This window comes from Hyla sarda, chromosome 6, assembly GCF_029499605.1.
Source record: "Hyla sarda isolate aHylSar1 chromosome 6, aHylSar1.hap1, whole genome shotgun sequence".
NCBI classification, from domain to species: Eukaryota; Metazoa; Chordata; class Amphibia; order Anura; family Hylidae; genus Hyla; species Hyla sarda.
Window position 1 is genome coordinate 190,170,075 of NC_079194.1, and position 20,959 is coordinate 190,191,033.

A 20,959-nucleotide genomic window follows, 5' to 3' on the forward strand; every position below is an offset into this window, starting at 1 on the left:
TTGAAGGTGTAGGTTCAACAGCTGGAGAGATACAGGGTAGGAAAGGCTGATTATCCTAATCGGTGCTACCCAACCAGGATGCCTCCAGTGGTTGCAAAACTACATAGTTCATACCATAGTAACATAGTTTATAAGGTTCATAAGGTTGAAAAAAGACCAGAGTCCATCAAGTTTAACCTAGTGTAACCCTAAGGAGTACCTACTGAGTTGATCCAGAGGAAGGCAAAAAACAATCATACTAGAGGTAAAACTTCCTTCCCAACTCCAAATATGGCAGTCAGAATAAATCCCTGGATCAACCTTATGTCCCTATAGATCTAGAATCCATAACCTGTAATGTTATTATTCTCCAAAAATGCATCCAGACCCCTTTTTAATTCTTTTCAATTCTACAACTCCTAGCATGCCCAGACAGCCTGAGGAACCCTGGTTGGAAATCACTTATCTAGATAATTTAATATTATTCTGCCTGTATTAATTTGTGTCTGTATTTATTTTTTATTTTATTTTGTTGTTATAGTTAGTTATAAACTATTATTATAGGTGTGTACTCCTCCGTGTTCCTCTCCGGTGGGGTCATGTGACCTCACGGACCTCTTGCTGCTGCATAGCAGATGCGCCCGTGCGAGGCACGCACATCTGCTACTCAGCCATCCAATGCACGGTTTTTAAAGGGCGCACTGGAGAGGAGCAGAGTGGATGGGGATTGACAGGTGGTTCTGGCTGTAGGTTGTAGGCCTAGGACTGGGGATTGAAGATTGAAAAAAAAAAAAAAAAGAAAGAAATGCTAGCAGTTGTGAGCGTCCCTCAGGCCTGAGCCCTCGGGCAATGCCAGAGAGCCTGACCTGTAGGCACCCCCATGGTAAAGCTATGCTATCTAGGGGTTCAGAATTGTTGGTGTATCAGAGTCTTTAGTGGGTCCCCAAACTGGTTAGCATATGTTTACAACTGTAGGTGCATGCTTATCAGTTTTACACAGTCTCTGCAGATCATATAAGTGATTACAGTGCAGTTACAAGTGATTACAAGTGATGTCTTCAATTTCTCTTTTCTTTTCTATGTGGCCCAGACTGCCATGATGACTTGTTTCAGTCACAGTTCATCTCTGCAGAGTTTTCACTATTCACACCTATTACTGATCTTATACTTGCTGCTCCTTATGCAGTTTCCTGAAACCCATCTGCCAGCTGCTGTGTTATAAAGGTTGTTGTGTGGCTGTACCCAAATAGCTAAATCCTGCTTTAATATCGGGAGTTCCAACTTGTCTAATATGTCACATTGTTTTCACACTGCTTCAGGGATAAATACACTGAAGAATGTGCAAGGGTTAATGTTTCCTCTGTACTGCCACCGCTGGAGGAAATGTGTAAAGATGCATAGGGTTTAGGACATATGACATTCCTTCAGACATGCTTCAGCTAGAAACCACTAGAAGGTTCCTCTTCCCAGAGGGCTGGAACCTAACCTGAGCCAGCCATTGTCTTGGCTATATTAGAAGTAGAGCAGGAAAAAACCCTCAGGTATGGCGCTGCAGACTCTTGTAGACAGATGAGGCGGATGCCAAAGGTAATAGGAAAGTCCTCAGCAGGACATTTTATTAAAAAACAATAAAATGGACAAGATTACGCGTTTCGGGAGGATCCCTCCCTTCCTCAGATCAGGATAAGGACAGTACAACAATAGCAGGTTTATATAGCCCAAAAATGGGCGCCAAAAACACATGGGAGGAGTAACAATCCAAACTTGAAAATCAAAGTACAGGAACAGAAACAGCACTTACATATAATATACAGTATGAATATACATTAGGAAGCAATACAATTACAACTTGTGGTAATATAAGGTCAGGTTATGTGTTGGACCAAGACTAGCAACTGCTGGAGAATCGCAGTGGGCCGGAAGCTGTCAGCCGCAGTATGTGAACAGTGTAAACAAGGCACTTCCTGTGTGAGAAGCACGTCAATAGCAGTGAGCTCTGAAGCCGGGCTGGTTGCCCTGGACGCGTTGCTATGCTAGGAGGTCACATGGTCAGCTCTCTACCAATCAGCTCTGAATGTGGTTTCTCCTTACTTGTGAAGGCTGTGAGGATCGTACTGGCAGAGGACACTGACAGGCTCCTATTCAGTGTAAGCAGTGCGATTATTATCTATATGCAAATAGTGCTGTCAGGGGATACTAGCTGCCTGGTCAGTGTGGGCTGTGAGCACTGTGTATAATAGGATTGCACTGTCAGGGGATACTGACAGTCTCTTAGACACTTCAGGCTATGTGAATCCTGTGAGGATCGCACTGTTAGGGGATAAGCAGGCATAAGAGGGAGACAAGATGTTTATAGAGAACTATACAGGGATATTAGTCTGTTAATCAGTGCAGAGAAGAAGTAAGCACTGCCTGTATAGTGATCACATTGTAAGGGGGAGACTCACATTGTCATAGGTAAAGATGAAGGTGATATGTAAAAGAGGACATGCTGGTGTGGTATTATGATGTGTAACAGCATGGTATAGTATAACCAGGTATTAACTGATAACAAGATTACTATTTTAGTCATGATCGGACCATGTTAGGTATGTGGTATTGATAGGAACTTGTGTAGTGATAACATATGGAGTGATATGCTGTGTCTTAAGGGCCATAATAGGTATATAACCCTATATCAACCATTGGTGTATAATGGATCAGAACACCCTATGTAAACAGTACACTCTTTGTAACCTAGTAAAAATATAAATATGTGCATAGCATTAAGAAATATAAATATGTGCATGGCGTTAAGAAATATGAATATGTGCATGGCGTTAAGAAATATAAATATGTGCATGGCGTTAAGAAATATGAATATGTGCATGGCGTAAAAAATATATGTATATAAATGGGTCTAGGTACTATAAAACATGTAGTAATGAAAACACATGTATAAATACATATGCACACATGCACATATATACACATATGCATATATACACATATACACATACACATACACCCATCTACACACATGCGTAAACATATACAAAACCATATAGGGAATAATGGTTTCAACTGCATATGCATGGGGAAGTTGTAAAACAGAAGAATAAAGTAAGAGCAGGAGTGAATTATCTGATGACAAGGTGATAGCCTTATTTATAGGGAGCATTCTATCATCTCATTAAGACCTGTGGGCACCAATGTTTGGAGTTTGTATATCCAGTAATTTTCTCGTTTACGTAAGGTATTAAACCTATGTGGAATGTCCCTGGATATACTTTCTATTGGGGTAATTGAAATAACATTGAAGTTTTGACCATGCTGTTCAGTTATATGCCGGGAGACACTATGGAGGAGAAAACCATTGGTGGCGTTGTTCCTATGTTTTGTGATTCTTTCCCGTAGACACCTAATGGTTCTCCCCACATATTGTAGACCACATTGGCAATCCAGAAGATACACCACGTATTGGGAGGAGCAGTTCAGCAAGGTTTTAATCTGGAATGTTTCTCCCGTGATTTTAGAGGTGAAAGTTTTGGCACGGTGGTGGAGATTTGCACAACATTTGCAGCGATTATGCCCGCATCTATAAGCGCCTGTGGTGGTGAGGAAATTCACAGGTTGTTGATTGTGAGTTTTTAATCTGCTGGGAGCTATAATATTACGGAGTGTTTTACCTCTCCTGAATGTGACACCTGGTTTTTGGGGGAGAGTGTCTCGTAGAAAGGGGTCATTCATTACAATTGGCCAGTGTTTGTGTAAAATGTCTTTAATGTGTTTGTGCTCTCTAGAAAAAGTGGTTATGAAATTTATAGACCAATCTTTCTCATTGCTCGGGGTCAATTTTCCTTTGGACAAGCATTCTTGTTGTGATAGAGTGCTAGCCCTCTTAAAAGAAGAATCCACAATGGCCTTTGGGTATTTTTTAGCCCTAAACCTTTTTCTTAGAATGTCACTCTGTTCTTCAAAATCATTGAGGTTAGAACAATTTCGTCTAATACGTTTAAATTGCCCATAAGGCACATTTATGAGCCATTTTTTAAAATGTGAACTAGTAAAATCAAGATAGCTGTTACTATCTACTTTTTTAAAAAAGGTTTTAGTATTCAAAGCTCCTAGGCCATTGTGGAAAACAACAACATCTAAAAACTCAGCATTATCATTAAAAACATTATGTGTGAAATGAAGGCCCCAGTTGTTACAGTTAAGATATGTTAAAAATTCATCTAATAAAACAGTGGAACCATTCCAAATAAAAAATATATCATCAATAAAACGTTTAAAATAAACACAGTGTCGAAATAGATGGTTTGGATAAACAAAAGTCTCCTCAAATAAGCCCACAAAAAGATTAGCGAAGCTGGGTGCCACGCGTGACCCCATTGCGGTGCCGGTATGCTGAGCATAAATACATTTCTGGAATTCAAAGTAATTGTGTGTTAAAACGTAGCGAAGACCTTTTTGAATAAAATCGCGCTGAGCCTGTGGGAGTTCTGGGTCATTGTTTAGAAAATGAGCCACAGCATTAATCCCCAGGTCGTGGTCTATCACCGTGTACAAGGAAGTGATATCCATTGTAACCAAGAGGTATTCTGTCTTCCATTCTACTGCTAAAATGGAGGAAATAAAATCTGTAGTATCTTTGAGGTAGGAGGTCAATTTTAAAACGTATTTATGCAACAGCAGGTCTAAATAATGTGACAAATTGGAAGACACAGAGCCTATCCCAGATACAATAGGGCGCCCTGGTGGATTTTCGGTATTTTTATGAACCTTTGGTAAGTAATAAAAAATAGGTAAAGATGGTTCATGTATAAGAATAAAATCTTTTTCAGATTTATTCAGGACGCCCGTCTGAAAACCTTCATTAACCAATGTTTTCAATTCATCAGTGTATTTCTTAGTCGGGTCTGTAGGCAACGTTTTATAAAATTTGGGATCGGTAAGGAGTCTGTTAGCTTCCTTGATATAATCTTCTGTGTTTAAAATGACCACCCCTCCCCCCTTGTCTGCTGGTCGAATCACAATATTACGGTTCTCCGCTAGTTTCTTTAAGGTTTGGTGTTCAATGCGAGATAAATTATTAGCATATTTATTGTCTCTTTTAGTAAGTTTTTCTAGATCGTGTGCGACCATGCTAAGAAAAGTATCAAGGTAACTGCCTCTCGATTGGAGGGGATAGAAGTTCGATTTTGGTTTAAGGTCAGTGTGTATAGGTGCTGGTACCATAGATTCTATATCAGTGGTGTGGCTGTGCTCCCCTTGTGGTTCACCTTTGATATTGAAAAACCTTTTAATAGTAAGCTTTTTCACAAAATTATTAAGGTCAATAAATAGGTCAAAGCTGTTGGACCTTCCCGTCGGACAGAATGATAGCCCTCTTTTGAGGATATTATTTTCAATATCATTGATAATATAAGTAGAGAGATTGAATATTTTAACAGTGTCTATATTTGGACAACCTTGTGTGTCTTGTTCTTCCTTTTTGTCTTGGCTAGATCAGGTGAGAAGAAAAAGGGCTAGGTCTAGTTTTTGAGTGAGTGGAGGGAGTGGAGGTGAGTGACGGGCTGGGACTTGCATGCGGGCGCATCCTGCAATGCGAATCCCAGGAGGAGAGCGCTCACAGCCAGTGTGAACCATAACAGAAGTCCTAAGGAGCCCTTAAGATTAGTACTTGGCAGGATGGGGCAGAAGCAACAGGGGGGTGTCCATTGGATTAGGAGGGTACCAAAGGAAAGATGGGGACTCCAGCAGTGAAGTGGCTTATAAGACCATGTATCTATGGCATGTCAACCAACTGAAGTAAAATCTCTACCAAATAAGCATGTAGAATCTAGGGGGGGACCTGTTGAACTTGCTTAGGCACTAGGAGGGGATAAGAAGAGTAATTTGAGAGATGTTAAAATAATAGATAAAGTTAAAAGAAATAATGTTTTCTGCAAAGATTTTATAACACCGAACTACAATAAATACCTTAGTAGAAATAAATGGGTTAAACAAAGCTGTAGCTAAAATCTCTCACCATATTGCCACCTCTTTCTACTTCACTGATTCCAAGTGACCCTTTATCTATCTATCTGTTGCATCTGTTCTTCTTTCTGAAGTGTTTCTTTATCTTTTAAAGAGGTTTCTATTGAGGAAAAAGACAAAGTAACAAGGAGGAAAACAGCATTTAAACACAGCAGTAGAAAGAGAACCAATTGCTGCCATCTTGTGGATAAGAGCAAAAATTCCTATTTTCCCTCCATTCTTGATTTCATTTGTATATCCCTTAGAACTAAATATGTAATAATTATATCACATCATCTATTCTACATAAAAACACAAAGATAGAACATTTAACCCCTTAAGGTTTTCGGTTTTTGCACTTTCGTTTTTTCCTCCTCAGCTTTTAAAAATCATAACCCTTTCAATTTTGCACCTAAAAATCCATATGATGGCTTATTTTTTGTGCCACCAATTCTACTTTGCAGTGACATCAGTCAGTGCACCCAAAAATCTACAGCGAAACAGAAAAAAAATCATTGTGCGATGAAATTGAAGAAAAAACACAATTTTGTAAATTTTGGGGGCTTCCATTTCTATGCAGTACATTTTTCAGTAAAAATGACACCTGATCTATATTCTGTAGGTCCGTATGATTAAAATGATACCCTACTTATATCGGTTTGATTTTGTCATACTTTTGGAAAAAATCATAACTACATGCACGGAAAATTATACCTTTAAAATTGTCATCTTCTGACCCCTATAACTTTTTTATTTTTCTGCGTATGGGGCGGTATGAGGGCTCATTTTTTGCGCTGTGATCTGAAATTTTTAGCGGTACAATTTTTGTATTGATTGGACTTTTTGATAGCTTTTTATTAATCTTTTCATGATATAAAAAGCGACCAAAAATATGTTATTTTGGACTTTGGAATTTTTTTTGCACGTACGCCATTGATCGTGTGGTTCAATTAATGATATATTTTTATAGTTCGGACATTTACGCACGCGGCGATACCACATATGTTTATTTTTATTTACACAGTTTTTTTATGGGAAAAGGGGGGTGATTTGAACTTTTATTAGGGAAGGGGTTAAATGACCTTTGTTTACTTTTTGTTTTCACTTTTTTTTTGCAGTGCTATAGCTCCCATAGGGAGCTATAGCACTGCACACACTGATCTCCTATGCTGATCCCTGCAGAGCCATAGCACTGCACGGATCAGCGAGATAGGGGCTCAATTGCCCAAGCCTGTAGTTCAGGCTTGGAGCAATCAAACCCCGATAGGACGCCGCGGACACAGGTAAGGAGACCTCCACCTTCGTCCCAGCTGATCGGAACATCGTGATTTTATTGTGATGTCCCGATCAGCCCGACTGAGCTGCCGGGAAGCCTTAACTTTCGTTTTCAGACGCGGCGGTCAACTTTGATCGCCGCATCTGAAGGGTTAACAGCGCGCGGCACAACAATCGGTGCCACACGCTGTTAGCCCAGGGTCCCGGCTATGATTAGCAGCCGTGACCGACCCGGTGTGATGCGGAAACCCCGTTTTTAACACCGGGAGCGGTCTCAGAACGTACAGGTACGTCCTAAGTCCTTAAGGAGTTAAACGCACAAGTGCATTGTAAATGTAAACTACACAAAAAGAAGTTTTCAGCAGAACTCAAATACATTTGAGGCTTTAAGTGCACATTTTGATGAAAACGTGTCCCCATTCACCACATAGGTCGCCTTATTTCGTATGGAACTCTAACACGCTTACTCTACTCATACACATGGGCAGAATAGAGTGCTGCAAACGTCTCTTTTATATAGCATCTATTCTTTGGGTATTGTAATTTTAACTAGTTTTTGTTCATGTATATATTTTTTTGTCTTTCTTTCTCAACTTTCGTTTCTCAACTACGTGCATCACTTTTTATTTTACAGTAGTCTTATTTAGTAAAGTTTCAGCTAACAGCAAAGGCAAGCTGCCCCATTATGTCCTTCTAACATCTGGGCTGTCAAGTAGGGCAGGGATAAGTGTAGCTCTGAGCTCACCCATAGCCACTTATCCTTAAATGGGCACTGTCATGAAAAATTATTTTTGATATGTTGTAGTACTTAAGTACTACAACATATCTCTAATATACTTTTATTTAAAAAAATGCTTTTAAAAATTTTTAAAAGCAATTTGAAATTTGGCCACTAGGGGTCGCCCTCCTAGTGGCCGAATGCAGTGCGGAGTGATGTCACTGCAAAATTCCGACTGATTCCGGCAGGGCATCAGTCGAAATTTTGCGCAGGTGCAGGGACATCCAGGGCTCCGCATCGGCTCCCCGCACTCGCCGACGGCCCTGCTGCAAGGTACGGGGGGTGCAGGGCTGCTGCAAGGTACGGGGGGCGCGGGTGTTTGGGTGTTACTCACCGAGCAGCAGGTAGAGGCTCCCCCGCACCCGTCCCTCCTGCATCGGCTCCCGGCTCACTTCTTCCCCCATCAAGCTCCTGTCCTCGGTGCCTCCAGTTGTCTTACCACTACAACTCCCAGCATGCCCTGACAGCCAATGGGTGTCAGGGCATGCTGGGAGTTGTAGTGGTGAAACAGCTGGAGGCACCCTGTTAGGAGAACTAAGGGTGGAAGTTGCCCCGCCCCCCCAGCAGGCATCAGTGACGTGGTGCTTGCTGGGGAAGTCTGCCTGGTAGTGAGCACACTACCAGGCAGACTAAATGCCATTTTTAATATAGTAAAAAAAAAAAAATAAAGGCAGGGAGGGTGTTAGGGATAGAAGGGCAATAGGCAGGGACAGAAAAAAAATATAAAAATAATAAATAAAAAAAAACATGATGGTGGGAGCTACCCTTTAACTGGGTGCCAGTCCCTGTTCTGTATAAGTACAGAGGTGTAACAAGGTCCACAACAATAAGCAAAACACTGGACAGATGTCAGGGAAGCAGGTCAGGATGCTAAAGGTTAACAGGCAAAGCACAAGGTACAAAACACAGAGAGCACAAAGGGAAAAACAGAAAGCATCAGACAGGACAAATCAAAACCAAGAGAGCTTGCAGTAAGAAAGCCAATGATGGAGGGATAGTCAAGTTACTTAGCCAAAGGTCAGTATAGACAGGATAGGACTTTAATTGAGATATACAGAAGGTACTGCAGAAGAACTTATACACAACCAAGGACTGAACAGACCATTTGGGTATTTATAGTCACCTGAGGGTGGAGACACTAAAGCCAGATGTGATTTTTCAAGCCCATTTATTGGCCGCTACAGAAACACAGGTAGGTGCACACAGGCAAAAAACCTTTTGCCTGTGCAATGCCTGACTGCTGTTTTCTCTGATGCAATAGCAGAGTTCTGTCCTGAAAGATTCAGCACAGAACTATACTGGACCCCCCCGTCCAGTATAGTTCTTTCCTGAATCTTTCATTTTATTCAATGGCAGATTCACAGCTGACACTTTTAGGGCAACGTTACATTTTACTTGTGTGGTCTACAGTATCCAATTGAAGTTTTTGACAACAGAATCTGCATTGTTTCTGCATTAATAAACATGTAATTATTAGCTATGTGAACATACTTTGAACTCTTAAAGGGGTACTCCGGTGGAAAACAGGACACAGGGTTTTTCAGTTTTTGCACTTTCGTTTTTTTCCTCCTCACCTTTTAAAAATCATAACCCTTTCAATTTTGCACCTATAGATTTATATGATGGCTTTTTTTTTTTATCATCGGCCACCGGGACCAAACCGATATAATGCGGGGTCGATATACATCCTGCGTCATTAAGGGGTTAATGAACCCTAAATTGTTCCCAACATTTTTTTGTATTACTTTTCATAACTGTCAACAAAACTGTGCACTTCTGAGACTGTAAAAGAGAAAGGATCTTGATACCCCCAACTGTCCCAGATTAATTTGGATGCTCCCAAAATGTAAAGGGGTTATCCAGGAATAGAAAAACAAAGCTAATTTCTTTCAAAAAGTTGTAAAACCACACCCAACCAGAGACAGAAGTAGAGCTGTTTTTGAAAGAAATTAGCACTGTTTTTCTTTCCCTTGACAACACCTTTAACCCCTTAAAGACCACTGACGTAAATGTACATCCTGGTTTGGCAGGACTTCCCGAACCAGGACGTACATTTATGTCCTATGTATGACCGCGAGCATCGGAACGTTGCTCGCGTCATACACGGCAGGTTCCGCCAGGGACCCTCCAGTAATGGCCGACATCCGCGATCGCGCGGATGTCCGCCATTAACCTCTCAGATGCTGTGATCAATACAGATCACGGCATCTGCGGCTATGCGGTACTTTGAATGGATGATCGGATCGCCCGCAGCGCTGCCGCGGCAATCCGATCATCCAGCATGGCGACCGGAGGTCCCCTCACCTGGCTCCGGCCGTCTCCCGGGGTCTTCTGCTCTGGTCTGCGATCGAGCAGACCAGAGCAGGAGACAGCCGATAATGCTGATCAGTGCTGTGTCCTATACATAGCACTGAACAGCATTAACAATCAAAGGATTGCTATAGATAGTCCACTATGAGGACATAAAAACTGTAAAAAAAAGTTGAAAAATGTAAAAATAAAAAGTAAAAAAAAAGTGAAAAATCCCATCCCCCAATAAAAATGAAATTGTCAGTTTTTCCCATTTTACCCCCAAAAAGTGATTTTTTAAAAAAAATAAACATATTTGGTATCGCCGCGTGTGTAAATGTCCGTAACATCAAAATATAATGTTAATTATCCCGTACAGTGAATGGCGTAAACGTAAAAAATTTTAAAAGTTCAAAATGCTTATTTTTGTCACATTTAATTAAAAAAAATATATAAAAAATGATACAAAAGTTTAATATATGCAAATGTGGTATCGATAAAAATTACAGATGATGGAGCAAAAAATGAGCCCCATACTGCCCTATATATGGAAAATTGAAAAAGTTATAGGTGGTCAAAATAGCGCGATTTTAGATGACTGATTCTGTACAAAAAGTTTTAGATTTTTTTTAAGCTGTACACAAATATAAAAGTATGTAGCCATGGGTAGCATTTTAGTTGTATTGACCCACAGAATAAAGAACACAGATCATTTTTACCGTAAAGTGTATAGTGTGAAAACAAAACAAAATCCTCCGAAATGTGCAAAATTGTGGTTTTCATTGAAATTTCCTCCCAAAAATTTTTTTGGGGGGTTCGCTGTACATTTTATGGTAAAATGAGAGGTTTCATTACAAAGAACAATTGGTCACGCAAAAAACAAGCCCATATATGGGTCTGTAGATGGAAATATAAAGGAGTTATGGATTTTAGAAGGCGAGGAGGAAAAAACGAAAACGCAAAAATAACATTGGCCTGGTCCTTAAGGTGAAAATGGGCTTGGTCCTTAAGGGGTTAAACAAAGTATTACTAAAGTATTACTGTCTTGTGTCTTCTCTTTCTTTATACCAAGCTGCCATGATATCCATGTATAAAAGACTCGTAGCGGCAATGCATATTTAGGGAAGGCACGTTGTAGCGCCTTATATGAAGATGTGTGGCACACACCACTTTAGGTAAGGTATATTTTAGTGCTATAGCTGTCACATCATAGGGTAATGTGGCTGGCATTTTGTCATATTGCTGTATGGTGGATCTGTGGCTGACTTGCATTTGGGAGTCCTGTGGCTATTTAGAGTCCTGTGGTATATGTGGCAGGAGATCTATAGGGCGGGCGCTGTGGAGATTGTGGAGGCAGAGACTCAGCCTGTTTTTGCAGAATACATCAGAAAAATCTTGGTAAGGTGGCCAGGTAAAGGAAGAAGACAAGAAACAACTTTAGGCTGAACTGGTTGGAGGCAAATATTTTGACAAGATTGTCCCGAGCAAATTATTTCTTTGGTTCTCCAATGCGGAGAATGGCGTTGCAACCAAGGAAGGCCAAAAAGAATCTCTGAAGTACAGTGTGGCAGAAAATAGAATTCAATATTTTCTTTATAAAATACAACCACTTTCATAATGAGAGATTCTGTACTGAAGTGAACCATACACTCCAGATTTTGTCCATTAACAGAGGAGATGAACAAGGGCTTGGCAAGCCGAATGACAGGAAGATGATACTTGTGGAGCAAAGAAGCATCAATAAAGTCACCTGCTGATCCAGAATCCAAAAATGCTGTAGCACTGGAGGAAGACTTGGCTGAAGCGAAGACTTGGACAGAAATAGTTTAGCATGGAAAGGTAGTATTGAAACCCAGGGACGCCTCTCCCATGTACCCTAGGTGCAGGCGTTTCCCGGACCCTGTGGGAAAACTGTATAGTCCTTGAGGAAGTGCTCCGGGCTGGCAGAATACAAGCACAAATTCTCACTGCGTCGTCATGACCTCTCCTGTTGCGTAAGACAAAAATGATCCACTTGCATCGCCTCTTCGGCAAGAGGCACAGGAAACTGAAGAGGTGGACATGGAAACACGGGTGCAAGGTGAGGATATCTCCATGTTCAGGCTGGTTCCCTCTCTAAGCGCAGTTTCTCCTGTCTCTCAGCAAAACTCCACATGAATGCGTGTGGCCAAGTGGATAAGTTCAGTCAAAGAAAATGGGGGATTACGTGCTGCGAGGGCATCTTTAATCCTGCTTGAAAGTCCTTTTTTGAATGTGGCACACAAGGCCTCATAATTCCATGCAAGTTCTGAGGCTAGAGTGTGGAAATGAAACCGCGTAGTCACCAACGGAAGAATTCCCTTGACAGAGGTTCAGCAAAGCCGTCTCAGCAGAAGAGGCACATGCCATTGTGAAATTCTGCCAAGAATGCCGAAAAATTGTAGGATACTAGATCACCATGGTCCCAAAGGGGTGTAGCCCAGGCCAGGGCTTTTTCGAACAGTAGACTAATGACAAAGGCCACCTTTGCACGTTCCGTCGGAAACTGCTTAAACATGAGCTCCAAGTGCATGGAGCACTGTGTGATGAACCCTCTGCACAACTTGGAATCACCATCATATTTAGAAGGTAAAGGCAGAAGTAGCTGGGAGCCAGAAGATACTGCAGGATCTGGTGTGGGAGTAGGCATTGATTCGGACCGTACCATGGAGCAGAGTCTAAGATGCCACTGGTTTTCACCAGAGACCACCGCAAAGTGGTATGGACTTGCTGCGGCACGCAGGAGCCAGGTGTCTACCCCTGGCATGGCTCAACTAAACAGGGGGCTGAAGAGATTTGAGGCACAGCTGGGATAAGGCAACTCATGGTCAGGATAGCAGAAGGTCAGGGCTGGCGGTACAGTAGCGTAGTCAGGAACGCAGCAAGTGGTCTGTAAGCAGGCGGCAAAGGAGCAAGGTCAGGTCATGGAGCAAAGGGTATGATGCTAGGCAACTCTTAGGAACACTTTCTCTCAGGCACTAGGGCAACAAAGATCCAGCAGGGAAGTGTGGGAGGTGGAGGAACTTGATGAGCCACAGATGTTACTTCACTAATGGGCACACTGGCCCTTTAAATGTTAAAGCTCTGGTGCGTGTGCGCCCTAGGGGACAGGGACATGCGCGCCGGAGCAGAGAGGCAGAGACGGGGGAAGGAGAAGCATCAGGTAAGTGACGGGCTGGGATTCACATGCGGTGGCCCCGCCAGCAGCAGCAGTTAACGGGACCATGCAATCACGGCCAGCGTGTGCAGCCGGAGCGCATAACATAACACAAATAGTATGAAAGAGTACTAGTGCACTGCAATGTTATAGGCAATTTATACTTTTTCAACCTTTTTCAATTAATCATATACATCTAAAGAAAAAGAAGCAAATTTGTAAGTTACAGTTCTGTCTTCTGAGAATAGCACTTGGAGAAGGACCTGCCTGCTTAGCTAATCACTGGCAGAAAGAGGATACCATTGAGACCAGTGATTGACTGAGCCATCGGGTCCTGCACCAAGCACCCTTTCCTGTAGGCAAGAAGAATCAAAGAATCTCTTGTACAATTTGTCTTCAGGGTTAACCTCTTCTTTACAACTTTTTCTGAATAATTAATTAAATTCTTGAGGAAAGGCTATGGGCTAGACAAACAGGCTTGGAATTTGTTTGTAAACATGACTAATGGGGTTGTAGCCTATTTGTAGAAGCTATGCCTAACTTGTAACCTAACTAAGGAAGTCTCCATATGTTTTGTTACAGGAGCTTCAGAGCAACATGTACTCTCCTGACTTTGGCCAAGACTTAAAGGGATACTGCAGTGGAATTTTTTTTTCTTCTTTTTATCAACTGTTGCCAGAAAGTTAGACAGATTTGTAAATTACTTTGATTTAAAAATCTTAACCCTTCCAGTACTTATCACCTGCTGTATGCTCCACAGGAAGATCTTTTCTTTTTGAATTTATTTTCTGTCTGACCACAGCGCTCTCTGCTGACACTTCTGTCTACGTCAGGAACTGTCTAGGAGCAAATCCCTATAGCAAACCTCTCCTGCTCTGGACAGTTTCTGGCATGGACATAGGTGAGAGCATTGTGGTCAGACAGAAAAGATATTCAAAAAGAAAAGAAGTTCCTCTAAAGCATACAGCAGTACTGAAAGGATTAAGATGTTTAAATAGAAGTAATTTACAAATCTTACTAGCCCCCCCCCCTTTTTTTTTTTTTTTTTTTTTAAGAAAAATTGATTTACCCCTTTAACTAATTATTGTAAACATCTCTTCCCAGAGTAGGGAGCTGGACTTGGGATATCTCCTGGGTCTATTGGTTGAAAATTGTGCATGTGACTACATTCCACTCTTTTACATTCTGTACATAAAACTCACTACAGTTTTAGCACAACTTTTACCCTCTGCACGGCAGAAAAACCTCAATGTACGCATGTTTTGCCAGAGAAATAAAAGATATTTATGCAATGTAGAAAACACAGTTACATATGCCTTCAGCATTTTAGACACACATTTTACTGTCCAGCAAACCTTATAATACTCCAGCCACGCTAGTAAGTGTGCAGTAGCACCATATACTATGCATATGTCTATGATACATCACAAGTTTTCTTTAGGAGCCTGCACTATGACAGAATGTGCACTGATGTTTTACTTGCATATTTGATGTGGCTGTTCTCCCCATTGTATTCGGGAACAGGTTTGTAGCGGTTATCTCCATTTGTTTGTGGGGAGAATTAATGAAAACTAAAAAAGCTTAATGTTCTTTGCTAATTAGCTCTTTAGCAAAGTGTCACACGTGAAGTATGGAGGATACTGTGTAGAATGAGTGTTGATGTTCATATTTTATGCAGGATCACTTTGATTTTCAGTACAATCTATCATATTCATGGCCTGTAATTATCATCAAAATAGTGTTTAAGATTTCATACAAAACCCACTTTAGAAGGAATACAAGAGGTAATTACCTAAACAATCAGACGAGCCAAAAATCAGATCTGCGCGCAGTGATAATATCGTTCTGCAGCGCTTTACCAGCACAGATCTAAGTATTGTAACATCTCTCCAGCTGGACATATTCTTATTGAGACCATCTAATCAGCACAAACTACAGATGGGCCCCCAAGATTTTGTTTGGTTTTGCATTTTCGTATGAATGAAAATTATATCCTTTATACTGCGCTCTTGTTTAGCTCCACTTCATCAACATAATTCAAAACTGGTTCAGTCAGCAAAACGCCTTTCAAAAGTACTGAGAGATGAAGTTAGAAAAGTTTTTGTCTTTTTTTTTTTCCCTTTAAACATATCGTGTAAATATTGTTTATTCTTTTCCTGTCATGGTTGGCCAAAGATATTTAAAGCTAAAGAATGAAAAAATGTAATAATAGTGTGTTTTGTACCAAAATAAAAAATATAGGAATAAATATTCACATTACTAGTCTTGTCTATATTGAGCTATATATGATAATTCTGTTATAGTAAAGTCTTCAGAATTCCTGTGGACTATGCAGTCAGTATTCCATTGAATGGTGCCTCTGTATGACACTGTGTAATGAGGGTATTTTACTAGAGCTAGGGCTTTTAACATACAGCCCACTGGCCAAATTTAGCATGCTGGCCATGGCAGTGCGGCATACTGGAGTTATACTACATCTCCCTCTATTCAATTGAAGTGTTGTCCTTTAGACGTCAATACAATAAAAAAGCTGAGTGCTGGCATATGTGCTACCTGCATCCACAGCTGAGCCTAGGGCAGTGCAGGATTCAGGACAGATAAGTATCACCATGGGGACAGGTTATTTAGGGCCAATGTTACCCAGTCTGTCCCTCTAAAGATGGTGCAAAACTACAAACCCCATCTCCTGCTGTCAGATTGGGAAACATTGATTTCATGTTTTAGGGGGCACAGTGGCCCCATTTACTAGGGGCATGGTGCTATAGATCATTGAGGCATTGTGTCTGAGATAATTAAGGGCATGGTGGCTCCGTTCATTAGGGACATGGGGGCACAGATCATTGGGACAGTTAAATATTTTTGAAAATGTGTTATATTGCTGTGGAGATTTTCTGGGAAGTACTGTAGAAAAAACTTCAACACCCCTGTACTAGAGGAAAGGTATAGGGGGTGCAGGAGTAGCAGTTGTTCCCTGGCCCAAGGCTCCTCTTCCCCATCAGAAGAATGCAGTACTATAACATATGTTTTGTTTTCAGCTTTTAAGTACATTCTGCTTGGACTATGTATACAATATTCACCTTAACCCCTAAACCCCTTATCATTTTAGCACTTAAGTTTTTTTGCCTTTTATTCTAAGCCATAGCACTTTAAATTTTCCACTTATAGACCCCTATGGGGGCTAGTTTTCTGCATCACCAACTGTAATTTGCAATGACATCACTTATTTTAAAACCAAATCTACAATGAAAAAAAAAATTATATATATATATATATATATATATATATATATATATATATATATATATATATGCTCGAGCATAAGCCGAGTTTTTCAGCACGATTTTTCGTGCTGAAAACGTCCCCCCTCGACTTATACTTGAGTGAACTCTCTGCCTGTCAATCCCTTCTCAGTGGTCTTCAACCTGCGGACATGCTGGGAGTTGTAGTTTTGAAACATCTGGAGGTCCGCAGGTTGAAGACCACTGCTGGGCCTTCGTCATCATCCAGACCCCCCCTTTAGTTTTCTACTCACCTCCCCTTGGTGGGAAGGAAGGGTGAGCTGGTCCGGGCCATCTTTACTGCAAGGACCGTCCGGTGGGGAGGGTTAGTTGTTCCGGGCTGTCCATCTTCACCGGGAGGCCCTCTTCTCCGCTCCCGGCCGGCCCCAGACTAGTGATGTTGCCTTGACGATGATGCACAGGGATGTCCCTGCGCATGAATGTCCCTGTGCGTCATCGTCAAGGCAACGTCACTAGTCCGAGGCCAACCCAGAATGGAGAAGAGGGCTTCCCTGTGAAGATGGACAGTCCGGAATGACTAACCCTCCCCATTGGAGGGTCCCTGCAGCATAGATGGCCTGGACCAGCTCACCCTTCCTTCCCACCGAGGGGGAGTTGAGTAGAAAACTAAGGGGGGGGGGGGGCTGGATGATGATGAAGTGAAGGCCCGGCAGTGGTCTTCAACCTGCGGACCTCCAGATGTTTCAAAACTACAACTTCTAGCATGCTGGGAGATGTGGTTTTGCAAAATCTGGAGGTCCGCAGGTTGATGACCACTGATTGAAAGGATTGACAGGCGGTGATGATGAAGGGGGGGTGATGACAGGGTGATGATGGGGGTCTGGAGGATGACAGGGTGATGATGATGGGGGTGTTAATGACGGGGGTCTGGATGATAACAGGGGGGGATGATGTATTTCCCACCCTAGGCTTATAGTCCAGTCAATAACTTTTCCTGGGTTTCTGGGGTGAAATTAGCGACCTCCGCTTATATTTGGCTTATACTCGAGTATATACGGGATTTCTGTGGCAAAAAAAAAAAAAAAAACAAGAAACAAAATACCATTTTGAAACTTTTGGGGACTTTTGTTTTTATGCAGTGCATTTTTTGGTAAAAATGACAGGTTATCTTTATTTTGTAGGTCCATATGATAGAAATGATACCAATTTTTTTTATAGGTTTTGTTACAATTATAACTTTTTGTACAAAAATTATTATGCAAAAAATTGTCCTCTTCTGACCCCTACAACTTTTTTTTCCTAATATAGGGCTAATTTTTTGTGCTATGATCTTTAATTTTTATCAGTACCATTTTTGTTTTGATGGGGCTTTTTAATTGCTTTAAAAAAATCTAGTATTTCTGGTTTTGTTTTTTTGTTTTTACGCTTACGCTATTGAATGCATGGTTTACTTAAAGGGCTACTCCGGTGAAAAGCTTTTTTCTTTTAAATCAACTAGTGGCAGAAAGTTAAACATATTTGTAAATTACTTCTATTAAAAAAGCTTAATCCTTCCTGTACTTATTAGCTGCTGAATACTACAGAGGAAATTATTTTCTTTTTGGAATGCTCTCCGATGACATCACAAGCACGTTTCTCTCTGCTGATGTTATTATAATAATAATAATAATGCTTTATTTATTGTTGACCTTAGTGGGATTTGAACCCAAGTCCCCAGCAGTGCAAAGCAACAGTGCTAACCACTGAGCCACCATGCTGCCCTTAGCATGCATCTATGCATGCATCTACTATGCATCTACTATGCATGGTTGCTAAAATGGACAGAGATGTCAGCAGAGAGCACTGTGCTCGTGATGTCATCAGTATTCCAAAAAGAAAGGAATTTCCTCTGTAGCATTCAGCAGCTAATAAGTACTGGAAGGTTTAAGATTTTTTAATGGAAGTAATTTATAAATATGTTTAACTTTCTGCCACCAGTTGATTGAAAAGAAAAAAGGTTTTCACCAAAGTACCCCTTATGTTATGTTTTAATAGTTCAGACATTTATGCACGCAGCAATACAACATCTGTTTATTTTTATTTACATTATTTGAAAAATGGGGAAAGGGTGGTGATTCAAACTTTTTAGGGAAGGAGTAAATTCACATTTATTAAAAATGTTTAACCTTTTTTTCCATTATTTTTTAGTTTCCATAGGAGAACTATTACAGGCAATCTTCGGCTTGCATTCCCTGTTCAATGCGGTGCCATAGTTTTAGGCTGCCATGGCTTATTGCAGCATTGGAGCACTGATTGGACATGGAGGAGTCAGGCAAGGGCTCTTCTGCCATCTTCTAGATGATCTAGACACTGCAATTTTGTTGCGGTGTTACCAATCAGTTCACTGAACTATCAGGGAACATAATTAACCACATTTAAATGCAGCAATTCACTTTCATTGCAACGTCTAAAGGGTTAATGCCAGACATCGGCCCCATCGGCATTGTCCGCCATTATCCGGAATCCACTCCTAATCAGCTACTAAGCGCCCTTCATACGGGGAGGGGGGGTGGGAGCAGGAGACTATAAGTACACAGCCCAGTTTGGCCTGAAAGGGGTACTCCCGTGGAAAAAAAAAATGTTATCAACTGGTGCCAGAAATCTAAGCAGATTTGTAAATTACTTCTATTAAAAAAATCTTAATCCTTCCAGTACTTTTAGGGGCTGTATAGAAATGTTTTTCTTTTTTGATTTATTTCATGTCCTGACCACAGTGTTCTCTGCTAACCTCTGCTGTCCATTTTAGGAACTGTCCAGAGCAGGATATGTTTGCTACGGGGATTTTCTCCTGCTCTGGACAGTTCCTAAAATGGACAGCAGAGGTCAGCAGAGAGCACCGTGGTTGTGACATAAGAGAAATGCAAAAAGAAAAACATTTTCTCTGTAGTATACAGCCTCTAAAAAGTACTGGAAGGATTAAGATTTTTTAATAGAAGTAATTTACAATCTGTTTAACTTTCTGGCACCAGTTGATTTAAAAAAAAAAAAAGAAAAAAAAGTTTTCCACGGGAGTACACCTTTAACCTCTTAAGGACCCAGGGCGTACGGGGACGTCCCCGCACCCTGGGCCTTAAGGACCCAGGACGTCCCCGTACGTCCTGGCGTTTTCCGGTCTCTGCCGCGCGCCGGGCAGAGATCGGAACTGGATGCCTGCTGAAATCCTTCAGTAGGCATCCAGGGCAAACGCTGAGGGGGGCCATGTAGGGGAAATCGCCCTTGCGATCTGCGGCGATATCGGGCTGATCGGGTCTCTGGGACCCGACCGCCCGGTAATTTCGCATGATCCCGGCTGTCACAGACAGCCAGGACCATGCTAACGTATAGGAGCGAGGTGGCAAGCCGGCCACCTCCTCCTATACCCTGCGATCTGTCGGTTAGTTAATCGACCAATCGCAGGAGGGGGGGCGGTTACTTCCTCCCGTCCTGCCCGGCCCCTGAAAGTCCGGAGAGGACGGGAGGAAGACCGGAGGACGCTGCGGGGGACGGGGGAGTGCTGGGGACTGGCCCCGGTACTTACCTCGTCCCTGAAGACCCGGATCCCGGCGAGGAAGATGGCGGTGGCGACAGGTGAGTAGATCTTCAGCCACGATCGGGCCCTTTACAGCAATGCACGTCGCCGTAAAGCGACATGCATTGCTGTAATAGGACCCTGTAAACTACAACTCCTAGCATGCCCAGACAGCCCTTGGCATCTGGGCATGCTGGGAGTTGCAGTTTTGCAACATCTGGAGGTCCACAGTTTTTGGACCACTGTGCCCTTCCAGATGTTGCAAAACTACACATCCTCAGCATGCCCTTACTGTCCAGGCATGCTGGGAGTTGTAGTGCTGTAACATCTGGCCCTTCAGATGTTGCAGAACTACAACTCCCAGCATGCCTGGACAGTTTTGGCATACTGGGGGTTGTAGTTTTGCAACATCTGGAAGGGCACAGATTGGGAACCACTGTATTAGTGGTCTGCAAACTGTAGTCCTCCAGATGTTGCAAAACTACAACTCCAAGCATGCTGGGAGTTGTAGTTCGGCAACATCTGGCTCTAAAGATGTTGCCGAACTACTATTCCCAGCATGCCTGAGAATGTTTTGGAGTTGTGGTTTTGCAACAGCTGGAGGCACACTGGTTGGGAAACATTGTTTCCTAACTCAGTGTTTCCCAACCCGTGTGCCTCCAGCTGTTGCAAAACCA